Source organism: Rhyacophila brunnea, unplaced genomic scaffold (assembly GCF_057557595.1).
Source record: "Rhyacophila brunnea isolate RB1 unplaced genomic scaffold, BYU_Rbru_1.0 scaffold_13, whole genome shotgun sequence".
Lineage (NCBI taxonomy): Eukaryota > Metazoa > Arthropoda > Insecta > Trichoptera > Rhyacophilidae > Rhyacophila > Rhyacophila brunnea.
In genome coordinates, this window is record NW_028232785.1 from 1,395,596 (window position 1) to 1,416,000 (window position 20,405).

The 20,405-nt window shown below is 34.9% G+C and overlaps 1 protein-coding gene across 2 annotated transcripts in view; it reads left to right on the plus strand.

Annotated features, from left to right (window-relative positions):
- The window catches only part of LOC147076097 (uncharacterized), an 833,775-nt gene that overhangs the window by 165,514 nt on the left and 647,856 nt on the right, over positions 1 to 20,405 (plus strand). The window lies entirely within an intron of this gene.

A 20,405-nucleotide genomic window follows, 5' to 3' on the forward strand; every position in this document is an offset into this window, starting at 1 on the left:
AACTGTATAATTTGGTCTCCCCATTTATTAAAAAAAAAATACTATGATGAGGGAAGCTATTTCTCCTCATGATAGATTATGTGCAACCCTGCGATTTTTGGCTGCCGGCGGAACATTCACTGACTTGCATTATAGAACTGCGATTGGAAGACAAACTCTGGGCAAGATAATTCCCGAAACTTGCCAAGTCATCATTGACGTTTTGAAAGGAGAATATTTCAAGGTGTGTATTATATTATACGTCATCTAATAAAGTTGGGCAAATTTACAAATATATCATTAACAAGTAGACATTGGTTGGTCTTATAAAGTGAACGTTTAGTGGATTGTTTTACCTATATAAATCATAGACGGCAACATCATAAGAATGGCAGACAAGATGCATTTGAGATAGGTATATATATAGTCACAAATAAGGCCATCGTTGACATGCTAAATATTCAATAGACCATTAGAATGCTGTACCTAGCCAGGACTCTCCATATAGGCTGTAAGCAAGCTGCTTAATTATTCCTGTTGAATGTATTGTAATACTAGTCATATTCTTCGAAAAGCAAGCATGGAATTTGATTTCTAAATGAGGCCACATAATAATATAGGTTTGCTAACATAGCTCAAATACTTACCATTTGTTGTATCGCTTAAGCTAAGGTTTATAGGCATAAAAACAAACAAAAAAACAAATATTTTTACAAGATATTTATTCATACAAAAAACATTAATTTATTATACCGGCTTTTGTACATTTTTGCTTAATATACGATAAACTGGTTGAGTATGAACAGTAGTTGCTGGCATTATTTTGTCACTTTGTCCCATAAAGGCAACTTCATGCATCAGCTTCTCGGCCAGCAATCTTTGTCCCTGTGACATCGATCGTAGTTTCATGGCTATCATTTTGCCAAAAACATCAAATTCATCTTCAGTCTTGCTTGGTTTGTCGGTGATTAATTCTAACACTTTGTTGGCGCTATCATTCGATTTTTTTCGTTTGAACGATGGGGGTTCTGGTGCTCTATTGAGATTCGACCTTGGAGTAGTCGACAACGTGGATGTTGAAGGCGAATATTCTATCTGTAAATAAAATGTTGATTATTTTTTGTTGCAGTTCCCTGATACGCACGAAGAAATGGAGACGATTGCAGAAGAATTTAATAGTAAATGGCAATTTCCAAATTGCCTGGGCGCAGTTGATGGGAAACACATTGCAATCGTGCCACCTGCAGGCGCCGGCTCCCACTTTTATAATTACAAACATTTCCACAGCATTGTTTTGATGGCGATTGCAAATGCTAATTATGAATTTATTTATGTTGATGTTGGAACAAATGGACGTATTTCTGATGGAGGCGTACTGAGAAAATCTGATTTTTTCAAACGTTTAGACGAAGGCAGATTAAAAATACCTGCACCAAAAAAACCTACTGCTAATTCTGATGCACTGCCATTTGTTTATATTGGCGATGAAGCCTTTGCATTACGTAACGATTTCATAAAGCCGTATTCACAAAGGCAATTAAATCACAGTAAAAGAATATATAATTATTGGACATGCAGAGCCAGGCGAAGTATAGAAAATGTTTTTGGCATTTTAGCTGCTAGATTCCGCATTTTTCAAGCTCCAATAAACATGAAAATTGAAAATATCAATACAGTTGTATTAACTTGCTGTGTGCTGCACAACTTTCTTCGTCGCAAATCAACACATACTTATACTCCTTCTCATGACCTTGATAGGGAAAATCCTGAGACAGGTTTAATAGAGCTCGGACTGAGGTCACAGGACACCTTAGCGCCTTTGGAAGCAACGACTAATCGGAACTCGACTGCCAATGCTAAGAAAGCGCGAGGAGATTTCGAAAAATATTTTAATACTACCGGGGCTGTCACATGGCAAGAAAGTATGATAAGCAATAGATAAATTAAACCAATGTAACAATTTAGTTAAAATGTTTTACCTCAATACAATCTTCATTGTTTAACGAGTTGGAGTAACTCTCATCAGGAGACATGTTTTCCAAATCGTCCACCATGCTGGATATTGAGCTCGATTCTGTAAAACAAAATGTAAATTGTTAAAATACAACATAATACTCAAACTTGTTTTTTATTATCTCTCCCCTAAGTACCCATTCCTTCATACGGTTAATATTGATATTGGTATAATTGGTGTAATCCAGTATATCGGGTATTTTCAAAATGTGTTTTCCGCTGTATTCCTCATAACCAAACTGTACCATTAATTTTGATTGATGATTGACGATTTATTGATTGTCTCTGAAAGAACCTAACTCGAGCGATTTTTGATTTTATGATCATTTCTTTTCTTCTTCTTTCGACCATGTCCGATCATAATATGGACCTCCACGGAGTGGAGGTTTGTATTGACAGATTTTGTTTTTACGAGAAATGGATGTCAGCCACTTGCTCAACATATTAGGTCCATACTCTGACTCATACACAAATTGAAATTCAATGTGTACTTGTCAGACCCAGGATTTGAACCTGGGACCCGACCACGACTCAATAAGCCGCGCTTCCACCGCCATGATCGTACCTATATATTATTATTTCTTACCTACCTCAGCAAAGAATAAATAATTTTATTGTGACTAGAAATGATTCATAGCTGTATGTTTTAATTGCTTAATAGTAGCTAATCTAATGCGATGTCACTTTCAGAGATACGACAATGTCATAGTCTGCACGTGTATAATAAATAGCTTTAAAGCATTCCCTCGTACCTATATATTATTATTATTTATTACCTACCTCGGCAAAGAATAAGAAATTTTATTGTGACTAGAAATGATTCATAGCTGTATGTTTTAATTGCTTAATAGTAGCTAATCTAATGCGATGTCACTTTCAGAGCTAGGTACGACAATTTCATAATCTGCACGTGTATAATAAATAGCTTTAAAGCATTCCTACGTACCTTCCATTTGGTCGTTCAAGAACTCCAAATTTTTATAGTACCACAGTTTGGGTAGATAAACTGCGTCTGTGCCGGCTCCGCTTCGATATGATGTCCTTACTTTATTTCTCTCCTTTCTGTAACCCGACCTCAATGTCTGTATTTTCTTTTTAACATCGTCGACCCTTGCCTGCGGCTCCACCTTGATTAAAATCTCCAAAAGTTCCGCATACGCCAAGGACTTGGCATCACGATTCTTGTCGTCTTCCACAACGACGGGTTGTCTTTAAAACAACTAATAAAATCTTCCAAGAAACTTTTCGATAGCACTCGTAGATCTACCATTGTTGTTTTCGATGTCCGAACACTTTGAATGACAGTAAAATAATGATGGCGCTGTCGTCCGTCGGCATAGATATAAATAATGTGACGGTAAAGCGTGGTGAACGTACGAATTTCAGCGGCTCGGCGAGTAAAATATCAAACATGTTTGAAATCCAACGAGCCTGGTCTGCGGATTAAAAAGTCCGCAGACCTGGGGTGCTCCACGCGAAAAAAAAGTCCGAAGACTGTAAATCGTCTGACTTGCGTGCCAATGGAGCGCCGGCATAACGACTGCCAATAATTTACATTGTCCATTTGTTTTAAGCACGTAGCAATGGATGTGAAACGTGAAGCAGATGAAACTGGATCTTATTCAGAAATGCAGCAATGGTTTGACGAGCCAATACTACGTCCTTTACGTTTTTAAATCGCTCACTTCTGAAATATTAACGTGTCACAATTAATAATAAACTGTATTTGAGCAATCCTGACAAAGCGGTATCTGGCAGTCGTGATAGTAGACAATGATTGCTTGTGCCATAGACAAAAGATAGAAAACAATAAATTAAAGCCAACTTACATGACGTTTTATTTCGAAAGATGCATGTAATCTAAACTAAATGTAATAGAATTATGTATTACATAATTTTTTTGTTAAAATGGATGATTTTTAGACGTATAGATAGACATTTTTGCACTTTTTTCGATACGCGAAAGGAAAGGTAGGTAGTTACCTAATGAATTTTATCTATTCATAGTAGAATAAGTAAATTTACTTGCAATCTTATTTTCACAAAATCACATAGGTACTAGGTACATAATCAAAACGTTTTTCTCGCCTACTAGCTTGTTTTTTTACCGGCAGGCATGTTTTTGTCACCAACCGTTGGCAGCACTGATCCTGATTGCCATAGACTAATACCATTTAACATTATACTACTCACGGCTATAATACCGGCACGTGGCTTAAATACTTTGTCGCATTATTTTTGCTTTAATTAAAGACTTAAAATGGATATAAATAATTGTGAACCATCTAAACTCGAAACTGATGCAAATCGGCAACATTCATGTGGTGACAGTCAGGACGCCAACATTTATATAAAACAAGAAAATGTCGACGATGTCAGATGCAATTTTGAGGTTAGTTTTTAAAACTTAATAAATTATTAATAGATTCATACTTTGAGTTAACTTACTGATTTAGGATTGTTTTCTGAACAGTTTTGTAGACCCAATCGTAGGTAACAAATTAGTCGTGACGATAAAGGGGTCACTGATCATGGACAATTTCAAATTCATTGCTATGATAATGTCCTTATCAATGTGCTCGGCAGTGTGGGGATCTCAAACAAGTATGATCTTGCCGCGCCCGTTTTGTGCATTTATAATGTGGTTTTATCTTTGCAAATTATAGATAGTGTCGAGCTTATTACAAGTGATGTACATACATGACTACCATTTTGTCAGTACCTCATCCACACCATATGAACCAACAACTCATTTCAATGCTTGTTTCCTATATAATATTATCCAATATATTATAATCAAATTATTTTATCGATCGAAAGGATTTGATGTAATTTAAATTACAATTCTAATTTATTTAAGTTTTGTACTGTTACATTTGAATATTTTTTGCTAACCGGGTTTCACACTCACCCATACTTATTTGATCATTTACTTAGTAGGTAATAAGGCCTTCTTTTCTGGTATAATTTTTTCTAAATAAACAGGAATTAACTGTATTAGTAAGTTGACAGTATGTATTTACTTACGGCGGTGTCTGAAGATGCCCAAAGGTGAATCTCGGGTCACATAAAATGACTAAAAAGCATACCTAGTGAAAAACCTAAATCAATTAGTTAGGTACTTAGAATATAATCAAATATTTGCACAGATATGCTATTTTATTCGAAACACTAATTAATAATATTGTCCCGCTTGTTGTTCTCGCAGTTTCTTGTATTAGTTATAAAATTCTCATTTGAAAGTTTCCATATTGATTTCATTGGCCCCATCTTTTGCTGCACACATTTACAATTTTAAATAGGAATTTTCCAGCAGAAACTTTTCTTTGTCTATGGTATCCTATCCCCCGCGCGTCTATTGCAGTTTATCGAGCATTTCGAGCAATAGTAATTTTTGTTATTTAGTTAGTTCTGCATTAGTGTATATTTTTATAGGTACGACATATCAAGTTTCTCATTAAACTTTTTTCAATATAGGAAAATTCTACTAATGTACCTAAATGCCTATAGAAACGGATTCATCTCCTCGGCGCATGCACTAAACTTCTAGGTGTAAAACCAGAATTTCAAGTTGATGATGAGTGGGTGATGAATTGACTAAATGTCGACTTAGCTATACATTACACTCAATGAGCGTCATTAAAATTATACGGCGCGCATAAAATATCATTTAATTTGTAGCGCAATCTCTATATATATAAAAATCTCGTGTCACGATGTTTGTGGTCGAACTCCTCCGAAATGGCTCGACTGATTTTTATGATTTTTTTTTATATATATTTGTTAGGTATGAGAATAGGTCAACAAGTATATTTCATACCGCTAGGTGATTAGGGTATCTCTATCTAGAAAAATTTTCTTTTATTTTTTTGACAATTTTTTTTTGTATTTTTTAATTATTTGGAATATAAAAATTCCTATAACCCCAAATTTTCACCCTCCTACCCCCACCCTCCCATTTTTTAATCGCGATTTTATTATTTTTGTATGAACAAATTTAATCGTCGTTCGTATTTCAAACAGAACGAAATTATTTATGTTGTTGAATGACAGATGGCACTACGTCCGAGAAGAATTCAAGAGAAGCGTCGCGTCATTTTGACATTTCATTCGGCATATCACAACGCAGTGCGTGCAAAATTTTGTACGATTTATTTTAATTTATCTATTTTTATGTGCGTGTATTACAAACAAACAAACAAAAAGCGTAAAGCAACAAACATGCGAAATAGTAGAGCAGAAAGAACAGACGAACAAATCCAACAAGATAACAAAAACGTGCGTGTAAGCATGTCGCAATTGCGTGCACCCTAATCACAAGAGGCACGAGCTGAACGAAATCAACAACGACAATTGGAACGGAGCCAAGCGCGCCGGTTCGTAGTTAACACACGCAGAGCAAATCGCTGGTTTAAAGGTAAAACTCATTATGTTACATTTTGATGTTCTGAGATAATGAGGTTTGAACATATTTTTTGCAATTAAAAATCCAATTTCAAATTAACATTTTTTCTTCTTTTTGTATAAAATGTATAAAAAATCAGAGAATACATTGAAGGTAATCAGATTCTATAAAAAAATTAGGAACATTTAAAAAAATGAGTTTTTGTACATAATGAGTTTTTCCACACACATGTTTGTTAGTAAAGTGATAGTATGTCAATACTTTGGCAAGGGTTTCGCAATGTTTTTTATTGTTTTGGATTCTTTTTTAGTAGGTACTTAAGACTACTACTAAGTACTAAAGAATAAAAAATATTTATTTTAACCAAAATAGGAATTAGTAACAATTCAAATTGAAAACAATTAAACATACACTGAGATTAATAATAATTATTTCACAATAATAATACACTGGTGACGGTAATAAGGATAAACCAATAATTATAATAAATTGAGGTAAGATAAACAGCAATAAAAAATATTCTTTATTCCTCAACAATGTCTTCCAAAACGTCTGGCTCTGGTAATGTGTCTAATGTGTCGCGATCTATATAGATGGTAAATTTTCATACCAATATCTTAGCTCTTCCGGAATGTCACCGTTTTTACAAAACTTCATAAGATATTTTTTTTTCAAGTTAGATATCGGTAATATGGATTGATATGCACCTACTAATTGTGGAATAACATTACTCCGTCTCCCTTTTCCCGCTGCATAATTTTTTCTGTAAGGTCCTGTATGGTTATACCGATATTGGATAATTCCAGGTAATTTTTTCTAATAACGTAGACATTTAATTTGGAGCCACATTACTAGCTCTACATTTTCATCTATGTTCCTATTGCTTATTAATTTTAAATTTCTTCGTCATATTGGGTCTTCAATACCTACAATGTGCTACAACTCCAGAAGTTAGCGAAGGTAATACCATTTTCTTCGGCTTGTAAGATCAAGTCGAAGTTGAAGCTTACTAGACAAGCCTTGCATGAAAATAGGTGCTCCATGCTTTGCATTTCACCACACTCGCAGGTTTGGTCCTCAGAGAACCCCCACTTCACCATGTTATCTCGGGTGCGCACTGCCATGGTTTTCAGTCTGTTAAGAGCTTTCCATGTTCAGTACCCAAGACTGGCTCCATGCGGGACGTGCTCTGCTGGCTTTACCCAATCTTTGAAACCCTCAGAGGCTAGGTTAGCCGCCCATGCGGATAGTCTATCTTATTCGGGTGAGACGGTCAGACGTATTATAGTTGTCGCCATAAAGCCTTTTCTGTATTTTAGCCTTTGTTTTGCACATTTGATACACATGCATGACTTGTCGCGGACTCTCTCTTGGGCTGCCTTTTCAACTAGGGCTGCAGTTTGGAGTCGGATTAGAGGGGGGCTATTCCTGAAAGCACGTGAACTTTAATGACAGGCGTGGATTTCAAGCACCCTGTCACGATCCGGCAGGTTTCGTTGAGCGCAGTCCACATGTCTCGTGTGCGCAGACATGTGCCACACCGGACAGGTATATTCGGCCGCCGAGATGCATAGTGCAAGGGCTGAGTGTATGTAGTTGAGCTCCCTACGTATTACTGCTTAGCTTTCTCAAGATACTGTTCTTTGCTGGTGTCTTCATTTTAGTATTAATACAGTGTTGCTTATAGGACAGCGTCCGATCTAAGGTGATTCCCAGGTATTTGTTGGCTGTTTGTGGGTTCTAAATGCACCCCATCCCAAACAACATCAAGCAACTTCCCTGCGTCCATGTTTCGGAGATGGAACGCTCCTACCCATGATTTACCTAGATTTGGCTTAAGTTGATTGAGGTCGTAGTATGTCTTTAACTCGCTTAATGTATCTTTAAGCTGTTTCTCAATCACTTCGAAGCTAATGCTTTGATATAACACGGCTAGATCATCTGCATAGAGGAAATGTTTTGTGTTGACTCCGATTGGCTGATCATTAGTATAAACGTTGAACAGTATGGGTGCGAAGACGGTACCTTGTGAAAGGCCGTTCCGTTGTTGTCTCCAACGGCTGCGTTTTCCGTGCAGTGTTACAAAGAATCTTCGGTTAGCCAGGAGCTTTTCAATCACTCCTGTTATTTTGAAAACATTCAGGAGGTTGTAAATGTAAAGTTTACTCAGCAGAATTCTATGGTTAACTGTATCGTACGCGGCTGTTAAGTCTACAAAGGGAAACTCTTAATGTGATCGATAACCAGTTTCATGTTTGCCTCACTAGCTTTATTGGCTGGACTTTTTTCCCCTCTTCGGTCATTGTTTATGAATGATCCAGTTTTGGCTTAATCCAACTAAAGCTGTATTAATTGGTCCATTTGAAATGCATCACATTTTTAACGTTCAGGCAGTATTTTACATTAAACTTATTAACACCATCATTCTGATTATTTAGTATAAGTATCATTTATTCTCATCTTATACAAAAAATCAACCAGTAATATACAGTTGGCACAATATGATAGTTATAAACAATGCAAACCACAGATAATACACTCACTAACTTACTTATATACATGTTTACAGTTCAGGAAAAAATCATTATGTGCGGGAATGACTTTTTCCTGAACATAAATCTGAAATAGGTACTGATAATGATTTCTTCCCCAGTTTTTTTTCCGTTAATAAGATAGCTATCGTCACAGTGACTTTTTCCAGCAATAGATATCGTAAAAATTAGTGGATATAATGAAAAAACTCATTTTGGCCAAAAGTGCACATAATGAGTTTTACCTCCAAACCAGCGAAATGACCGACAACGCCAACAAGTACATCGAACATTTACATCCGCTTCGTTCCTTCGTTTCGCATTCGAGTACGAGCCAGATATTGAATATTCCGCTCATCCGAAAGTGCTAATTGGTGCTATGGACAAAGAATGTCCCCATTGTCATGCGCTCAAATTCAAACATGAGTCAGCCGGGATGTGTTGCGCATCAGGAAAAGTGCAACTACCAGAAATTGAGATACCACCAGAACCATTGAACGGCTTGCTCATCGGCACGGTTCCAGATTCAAACCTGTTCCTGAAGTCCATTCGCACTTTCAATCCATGCTTCCAAATGACTTCGTTCGGAGCAACAGAAATAGTTCACAATATTGCGGCAAATGGTCAACAATTCCATTCTACGTTCAAAATCAAGGCCAAGTATACCACGTAGGCTCATTGCTGCCAATGCCAAACGAACCACATAAATTTTTACAAATCTACTTCATGGGCGGTGAGGACATCAATCATGTGGATGCACGTTGTGGCTACAATAGCCAGGCGCATCGTCGGCGAACTACACACCCTGTTGAATGAGCACAATGAATTATTGAAATTCTTCAAAGCACACATGCACGAATTGCAAAGTAACAATCACGCTATTGTCATCAATCCTGATAAAAAACCAGCTGGAGAGCACATGCGTCGATTCAATGCGCATGTTGTTGACGACATTGCTGGAATCATGGTTGGCGACCGCACATCGACGCGAGAAATCGTGATTCAAAGAAGAAACAATAATCTGGAGTTCATCGCTGACACACACCGTTCATATGACGCTCTCCAATATCCGCTAATTTTCTGGAAGGGACAAGACGGATATTGCATAAACATTAAACAACGAGATCCTGTCACAGGTAATTCATTCATTATGAACATCATTACTCATTTTGAATTGAGAAAATGAATGGTTGATGTTTTATGTTTTTATCGGCGGTCATCGTCTACAGCGCTCTATTTCTCTTTCTTTCATAGATCCCATCCCCACACACTTACGATACATTCGTTTTTTTTTTATTTAACAACCAAAATATTCACTAGAAATAATTTATATGGCAGAACAACGTTTGTCGGGTCAGCTAGTAATATAATAAATAGGTATATACATGATGTACCTGTGTGTTTTTTTTTCAAAATCCATCTACAGACATAATACCTACCTAATTATTTGTGTTGATTGTTCTCGCGTTTGCAACGCAGACGCTTTGTCTATGGCCGAGATATTAATTTATAGTCTATTGTCACGACTGTCAAGCTGCTTACCTACACGCGTGATATTTTGCGTCTATTAAACTTCGTAAAATGGATGTAAAACGCGAACTAGATGATTTTGAATCTGACGAAGTACTGCAGCAATCGTTTGATGTTACAACAAAGCATCCAAACAATCCGGTTACAAACATTTGTATAAAGCAAGAGAATGCTTACGATTCCAACGGCACAATAATTGAGGTTAGGTTTTCCAAACGTATTAATCATTGTAAAAAAATGTTTATTTTAAATTGAAGTCATTTCTTACTGATGCAAATAATACAGTTGCGTGACATATTGGACTTTACTAACTGAAACATCTAATAATATCTATAAGTTCACCGTTGTGTCGACACTATTGTTTGACTAGGTCAGTGACGTCCCGTGGGGGTAGGCAGATTGAGCTTCGCTTGGGGGCGGCAGTTACTCGAAGGGCGGCAAATCGAGGAGAATCATTTGGTATACATATAAATAGTTCCCTAAGCTGATTACTTACTTAATAACGGATGTATCTTTCCTTTTAACAAAATCAGCTCACTGGTTGGAAACAAAATGTATTAATTAACATAAAAGGTTTAACAGGACTGTATTTTTTTTTGCGATGTCTAGTTTACTCCCGTTGCCCTTCGACGTATTTGATGACCAGAAACGAAACAAGCACGGATGATAAAAAATATTGTATAAAAAAATGGGGCGACATTATAGCCCTGCCCTGCCCAGGGGCGGCATTTTGTCTAGGGACGTCACTGGACTAGGTACCTACCTATAGGTTCTGCGTCTCTGTGGCTGCAGGCTAACTACTCTCATTCATGTGAAGACAGCTGTTGGACGTTTATTAATTATAGCGAGACAGTGTTGAACCGTGATAATAGGTCACCGACAGAAACTTCCGTGTGTTTGCGCAATATATAACGAATGATACTAATATAGGTGTAAACACGTATTATAAAATACCTTCTGTCCTGTTTTTCAGAGCCCTGTAATCAGCCTTGCCAATATAAAAACTGAGATTGACCCTCTCCGAGTTGATTTCAAAGAAGACAGTGATCCTCAACCTAGTTGCTCATATTCAACATGCGAACCAATAAATCAGGTGCTTGCATACTTATACAATATTGTGTAATAAACATACATCGTGCTTGTTAGTGATCATGTCTATTTGGCTCCGTTTGTGTTATACCATTGATTACAGCGTATTTTGTATGAATATGTTTTACATAAAGTTATCGTAACGAACAAAACGGTACATAATATATCAATGCTTAGATTTTAGCTTCTATAGTGCTTTGTTTTTGGATACTAGATTTGCGATAAGGACTCCCTGTTATTTAATATTTTATTATTGACATTCATTAAGTGTATCACATTAATGTATTACATATCATTAATCCCGGTACTGTGCGTATCTACAGCGATGTTTTGTTCTGCACGTTTATTATTTTGGAGCAGTGTTTCATGCCAGTTATTTGATAGGCTTATTCTATGTGTGAGGAGTAGCGAATTGCGAAATAAAGTCTGGTCTTATGTTCAATACGAAGGTACCGAAACATTTGATATGATCGTGCAAGTAAAATTATTGTAAAATTCCCGGGATTTTCACATCACTACTTAGGTAGGTACCTTCTGACGTGTGAAACAGGATTCAAGCCAAGTGTTTTTCTAGATAAGTATTATCATAACTAGTTTCTATGCACCGGGTAGCAGTGTCACCGATTAATATTCTTGTAGTTGGGCTCGAAGCTTTCAATATGTAATGCGCAAACAGGAAAAATAGTGTGTGTGCTGTGCTGTTGACGTGCGTTACAGACAGATAAATCAAGGCAAAAATAATATAATGTATTTGAAAATGTCTGTAATTAATTATCCATGCTTTTAAAGTGTTATGAGTTATATTGTGGAGTACATTTTACAAATTAAACTATGCACATGTAATGGTTCGTGGGGTAACGAAAATTCGATATACCTACATAGTTTAACTAAGGATTGTAATAATATATTTTGTACTAACGAAATGACTATGAGCCCTATGCACAATCGTCTATTTACTACTAAAACTACTAAAATTTAATTACAACAAAACACTATCCAGAAAGCCTTTCATAGTTATGATCGAGTTGTCTATGGTCCACCAGATCTGCAATAGCTTTATTCTGTTTTTCTATTGATAATAATACCATATATAAAAATTCTCTTTTTCATAACTTAGGAAAATTCTTAATTGTTAAACGATGACAAAAATATGAAAAATATACAAAATAAATTCAATAACTATAAATACACAATTAATATTTAATTAAAATGATTAAATGTCTCCGCAATTAGTGAATAATATAAGTTATTTTTTGACCCATGTTTTTCCCGATACGGTAACACTTGCCGTTGAAATGTCAGATTTTGTCATTTACAATTATTACAAATATGCCATGATGTGAATAATTATATAGAGTGATTAAAACTAATATTACCATGTTGGTGTGTAGGTAACTAAGTACTTATATATTTCAACTACATATCTATTGGTTTAATATTACATAAATATCTAAATCCGAATAAGAAAAGTTATTTCATAATTCATTGACACTGACATTTCAATTCGATAATCGGTTTTACTAAATTAAAACATGTACAGAATCAACGAAAGTAAAGGAAAATATGTCGTATTAAATGTCACGGATATTTAATAGTTGTTCAATACCTATATTGAGATCAATTGTTAAATGAATTTGAGTGTATGGGACGTTTTATAGACACGTAAATTTATTTTGACAGCAGCTGTCAGTGGTAAATGGTAATACAGAAGGGGGGCAAGCGGGCGAGTTCATAACAAAAGTAGTCTATGGTTAAGGATTCCTTATCTCTATAATCTATAGTTAACAGATGGATTTCGGCTACTTACCAATTTTACTGTAAGTTTGTGGTAAGTACGAATTGAGCATTACGCCCTATGCTATTAAAGATTTTTATCGTTTGGTCCATTTCATTTTTGCCTAACTTTATGGTAGGTATGCTTGTTTTTATTGATATTGTATTTATTGGTCGAAACCAATCGATTTTTTTTGACATATCTTTTGAGGTGTAGCTTTTTAATAGAAGGCAAAAATCTGTTGATCCATTTTCACACTTTATTACGCACACAATTTTTCCGTACACCATATTATATTTTCATAATAAGACACTTTTATATTATGCTTTTAAATTTATTAAATCAATGTATTTTTTTAGATCGCTTCAAAATACCCTACGAATTTAAAATCGGAGATTGATTTCGAGCGGGTTAACTCAGAGAATGAGATTGTTCAAGAGGATCTAGAGCAAAGCAATTATGATAACCGTCAGCCCACTTGCTCTTATTCCGAATGCAACCCAGAAAATCAGGTATTTACCTACATGCAATTATAATGGTGTTGCAACTGAACAAAATAATACTTTGTTGTGCGTGATAGGGCAACGAATTCGACTCACCGTTGGCCTAAAATTCTAACGGTTTCACTAGGTTTTAGGTGGAACTTGCTCACCTTTTTTTTAGTAGTCAAAAAGTAGTAGCCAATTTAGTAGTTTATTTTTTCTATGAAGCTCCAAATATTCCTCCTGATAATCAACCTGATTTCTTTTGGTCAGTTGCAAAATAGGATTCGGATACTTTTTGATTTAGCGTCGGTGTATCAGGCGGTCAGAACATCAAAGAGGTATTTGTACCTCTAACATGAAAGCAATGATATCATAATTCGCAAATTTTAGATGTGACAATATTTCAACAGGAATTGCCAACATACATCATTGAGTTGATGGAAAGTTATATTATTATTGCAATGCATTTTGCAAATACATATTATGTTCCCGTGTTTACTCATAAGCCATGGAACAAGAAAACAAAAATAGGTATTTCGTAAATTTAGTTAGGTACCTAATGAGAAATATCAATCAGTTTTCTTTAATCGTATGAAAATCGTAATAAACTATGATTGTCGTTTTTGTATGGGCCATCGAGACTTGGTATCGACAAGCGAAAATGTCTTTCTCAATCACGCACTGTAGTGCACGCTAACCAATGTATTGGGAAGTTGCTCCTTGAATAATCAGCTCAAAATTGACGGTCGCTTACCGTTCGTTATGCCATGGTAGACGCCTTACTACGGGGGATGGAGATATAGAAAAGCATGTGTGCGCTGGTAAAATCGTACCTTCGCATATTTAATATTAAATGTATCCACTATAGTCACATAACACCCCTCCAACATCGTGCGGCATACATGTTGCGAAATCTCTTCCAATTCGTTTTAGGCATACTTTATTATACCACCATAAGAAAACACTGGTTTGCTTTTTAATTAAATTAAAATAATGCATTCTTTTTGATCCCTTCAAAATACCCTACCACTGTAAAATTGGAGACTGATTTCGAGCGGGTTGACTCAGAGAATGAGATTGTTCAAGAGGATGTAGAGCAAAGAAATTATGTGAATCCTCAATATAGTTGCTCTTATTCCGAATGCAACCCAGGAAATCAGATATTCAACACTCTATATTTTTATGATAATCTACTAATATACTGATTTAACTTACCAACATAAACCTTCTTACTCAATTGTATCCTCCCTGTATGTCAAGATTAAGGAGTGTTTTTAAGATGATAGATTTTTTTAAAATATTATTCTTTCATATACCTATATTGTTTGTCTTATTGTAATATACTCCACGTTCTTGTAGTTGATTCCTGCATCCACTGCAATGACATATTCCGCTAGTCTCGGATTGTCAGAGAGAGAAGTACAAGAGCCATTCGATGAAATACAGATTGACTATCAAGACATTAAAAAAGAATTGGGTGTATATGAAACGATTAGTAATATAGTCAGTCGCACTGCTAAACGTAAGCATATCCAATCTACTCTTACAGACCCCGAATTATTAGTATCTGTTATAAAGTTAGAGAAAAAGTCATTTCATAAGGAAAATTTTGTGTGCAGTTTTTGTTTTAATTTTTTTGCCTCGCTATCTCAATTGAAGCTTCACAAAACGTGTCATAAAAAATCAATAGCGGAGACCGTTAATTATGTTAGCATGCGATCTGAATTCAAGAATCAAAACAAAATGACTCAATCTGATAAAAAAGCATTTAAATGTAATCAATGTAACTACTATAGCATTCATTCTGGAAATTTAAAACAACACAAAATGAATCACTCTCGTGTAAGGCCATTAAAGTGTGACCAATGTGACTACTCATCTAAAACATCTGGTGGAATGAAAATACACAAAATGACTCATTCCAGTGAAAAGCCATTTAATTGTGATAAATGCAAATACTCATGTATTAGATCTGATAGAATGAAATTACACAAAATGTCTCATTCTGTTGAAAGACCATTTAAATGTGACCAATGTAATTACTGTTCTAAAACATCAATTCAAATTAAGTCACACAAAATGATTCATTCCGATGAAAAGCAGTTTGAATGTGACCAATGCGATTACGCATGTCATAGATCTGATACGATGAAGAATCACAAAATGACTCATTCGGGTGAAAAGCCTTTTAATTGTGATAAATGCAATTACTCATGTTTTAGATCTGATAACATGAAATTACACAAGATGGCATGTTCTGGTGAAAAGCCATTTAATTGTGATAAATGCAAATACTCATGTATTAGATCTGATAGAATGAAATCACACAAAATGTCTCATTCCGGTGAAAGACCATTTAAATGTGACCAGTGTCATTACTCATGTATAACATCTGGTAGTATGAAACTTCACAAAGTGACTCATTCTGTCGAAAAGCCATTTAAATGTGAACAATGTGACTACTCTTGTATACAATCTGGTGCAATGAAAAAACACAAAATGACTCATTCTGGTGAAAAGCCATTTAAATGTTATCAATGTGATTACTCTTGTATACAATCTGGTGCAATGAAAAAACACAAAATGATTCATTCTGGTGAAAAGCCATTTAAATGTAATCAATGTGATTACTCTTGTATACAATCTGGTGCAATGAAAAAACACAAAATGACTCATTCTGGTGAAAAGCCATTTAAATGTGATCAATGTGATTTCTCAAGTATAAGATCTAGCGATATGAAAAAACATAAAATGACTCATACTGGTGAAAAACCATTTAAATGTGATCAATGTGATTACTCATGTATATTATCTAGTCATTTAAAAAGACATAATTTCATTCATTCTGGTGAAAAACCATTTAAATGTAATCAATGTGATTACTCATGTATATTATCTGGCGATTTGAAAAGACATAATTTCACTCATTCTGGTGAAAAGCCATTTAGATCTGACCAGTGTAATTTTTCTTGTACAACGTCTAGTTCCTTAAAAAAACATAAAATGACTCATTCTGGTGAAAAGCCATATAAATGTGTTCAATGTGATTACTCATGTTTAATATCTAGCGATATAAAGAAACATAAAATGACTCATTCTGGTGACAAGCCGTTTAAATGTGATTAATTTGATTTGTCATGCATCACATCTCAAGGGATAAAAAAACACAAAATAATTCCTATTTGGTGAAATGTCATTAACATGTAGTAATTGTGTTTAAAGTAATTGTATTAAAAGACTCATGTTTAACATTCACCTGCCTAAAACGACACGAAATGACTTATCCTGGTGAAAGGCCGTTTATATGTGATCAATTACTCATATGCTCAAGAAAAAACACAATTTTACTCATTCTGTTACTCTCTTTAAACTCATTAAATGTGAATAGTGTGATTACTCGTATATGCATTCTAGTAACCTAAAAATACATAAACTTTTACATTCTGGTGAAAAACCGATAGAAATGTAAAAACTCATGGACACGGTCTAGTTCAGTGTCTGCTAAACTGTGTGCCGTAGAAGTCTCGAGGTGTGCCGCGAAGAAAGAAGTCTATAAACTGTTTATTTCAAATATTCCTATTCATTTAAACTCTCTTCGTTTTTAAATAAATTGAACATCTACACATTTCAATAACTATTTGTCAAGTTCGTACAGTGGTCGACGCGACACAGGGATACTGTTGAATCAATGATTTGTGTTGAGGACGTACATCGAATTAGATTGCAGATTCACCAATAAAATTGCAGACTTTTTGCATCACACATTACATCGTACACACCTGACACTAACAGGAGGAAATTTTAATAGACCTTAAAAACGACCTTGTGCACAAAGCCTCATTTTTTGAGCTAGAGTTCTCAGTTCTGAGAAGTCTATTTGCATTTTGGATATCGCTTTGGAGTCAATATCCTCGATTGGCTACAACAGCAATTAAATCTCTGTTGCCTTTTGCATCGTCGTATCTTTGCGAATTTGGTTTATCAGCGCTCGGGGAAATGAAATCAAAATAACGAGAGTGGTTACAGATGGTAGATAAACAGTATACTACTTTAGTTTTAGTTTGTCAATTTATGGCTACGGAAGTATGTTGTAGCTTAACCACTGCGGAATGCCAAAAGAAATGGCGTATTTCCAAAAACACTACCTTCTTCCTAGCTCAATAATTATTATAAAGCAATCATTATTCGTATGACGTTTATCACACTTGAATGGTCAAATACATAGCTTATAATTAGTATTTTTAGAATTATCTTCAAATGTGTTAATCTTGCCCATTTTTTGAATTATAAAATGCCCAATTCTTGTCAAATTTCGGATCACAGAGATAATCAATATATTTTTTTATTGTAAATATTTCACTATAATAATGTCGACATAAATTATAGTAATGGTTTTATAAATGCGTTTAAAAATTAATAAATATAAAAAATCTTAACACCACTGCACATGCTTGTACTGAAATATGACTATACTCTAAAACATTAGAGCGAGAGGTTTAAAGGAATACTATTTTATGTAATAAAAATACTTTTTGCAGTCATCAAATGTTTAAACTCAATATAAAGGTAAATACGGTTCAAAATTATATAAATAGATTATCTACAACGTTTAAGGAATGTCCAGGATCATGCTTTGAATATACAATGAAAGCTCGATTTTGACCTACGATGAGCACGCCCGCCCTTAAGGTTGTAGCGTAATAATGTACTTGGTTAGTCTTACGATGTTGTCCCTGATTAGCTTAGTTGTATGCCGCTGTATTTAAGTTGTAATTCTTATTAGTTCAATACAATGGCTTGATTTAATTAGGATCTTGTTATTCAATCCTTGAGTTATCCCAATTACTTAAGTCGGGCTTTTGCAGTTGTTTCCACGTTAGTGAAAAACTCGCTGGCGCTCAATCGGTATAGTAAGATTGTCCTCAGGGGTCAATAATCCATGCAGCACTCACTCCAGACTCCTGTTGTGTCTGGGAAACCACGCCATGGAGATTAGTTCCAGGCGCGGGTTTCACTGAATTTAACAGAGCGCGTATCCACAATCTGAGAGCAAGTCTCGTGACCTACACCACAGGGTGGTGGCAAAAAGGATAGGTGAGTTGTAGATTTAAACAATGGGTTCATTGATGTATGTTAATGTTTCAATATTAATGGTATCTAGGGCTTTAAATCTCTTCTTACAACCGTCTTGTAAACATATCTATATGAACCAAACGCATGCTTTTCCTATGGACGAGGAAAAACTGCGTGGAAATATCGGAAACAAACAGCCACTTAAAATTAAACTTCTGATCATTATAGCGACGACTATAATTAAGCTCGCGCAGTCATATGAGGCATATTATTTCTATATATATTATAATATGTAGGTATATTATATTCAAATTCTTATTAAAGAGGCTTCTCCCTCTATCTCCTCTCGCGCGGTATCAAAAATATTACGTACGCAGAATAATTTTATATGATACAACAAGATTACGGTTATAAATTTGTTTTAGTTTACAGCATTTAGACAATGATAATATCGCATAAATTTTTTACATAAAATTGCTTATTTTTAACCTTATATTCTAGACTTTTAAGTACTTACATTTTTCTTACAAAGACTATTTGGTCCTCCTGAGAAATCATCCATAATTCACTCTGAGTGGCTGTAAGTCACTCAGACTGAACCATGGGACTTATTACATATTCTTTTAGCTTCGTCTTGGGGCAGGCACCCGTAATTTGACGTAGAATTGACATCAACGATCAGACCAAAATAGATGTGACGTCAAAAAATCGTCGCGAAAAATGCTAGCTGAAGGTCCACATTTTGTGGCCGTGTCAATAACCAACGAAAATAATGATTTCTTTCGACATTTCACTTTTCACGTTTCATCTCGTACCATAGACATCGATTTTCTGGATTTTGGCAGTGTTGCCAACTGGTCACTCGCGAGTTAAAAGAGTCCTTAGCGAGTGGCTTCCAGAATAGATATTATAGTATACGACATGAAACATGAAACGGGCGATATATATTTATTATTATTATACATTACCTATGTTATTTTATTTGTCGGTAACACAAATCATCACTGCATAGATTATATTGTTATATTTATATGAAGAAATAAGACTAATAAAGAGGAATAACTACGTAATAATAACAAAATTTAATAATATTAGATTAATATAAACAATGATGATATAAGTAGGTACATTGGCGCTTCTTAAGCAGAATTACAGAGCTTTCTTAGTCAATTCAGAAGCTTCATACATCTAAAAAAAAGCATTCTTAAATCATATCAAGTATTTTATTAAAATAAACATCAGATAACTTACGAATATGGAAAACCACAACAACAGTAGATTTCTTGCAGTTCGAAAAAATATCATAATTTTAGTATATAAAAATATCAGTAGATCTACTGAAATTTCAGTAGACATGGCGACGATAATTGGTAATCTAATGACATTTATAAAATGTTCCTATAGTCAAAAATCGTTTCAAGACAGATCCAACTACAATTGGAACATTTATACAATAATGATTTAAATCGGAATCTAGACCAACTATCTATGAACTTTGTTATATGGCATTATTTTAGAAATAAATT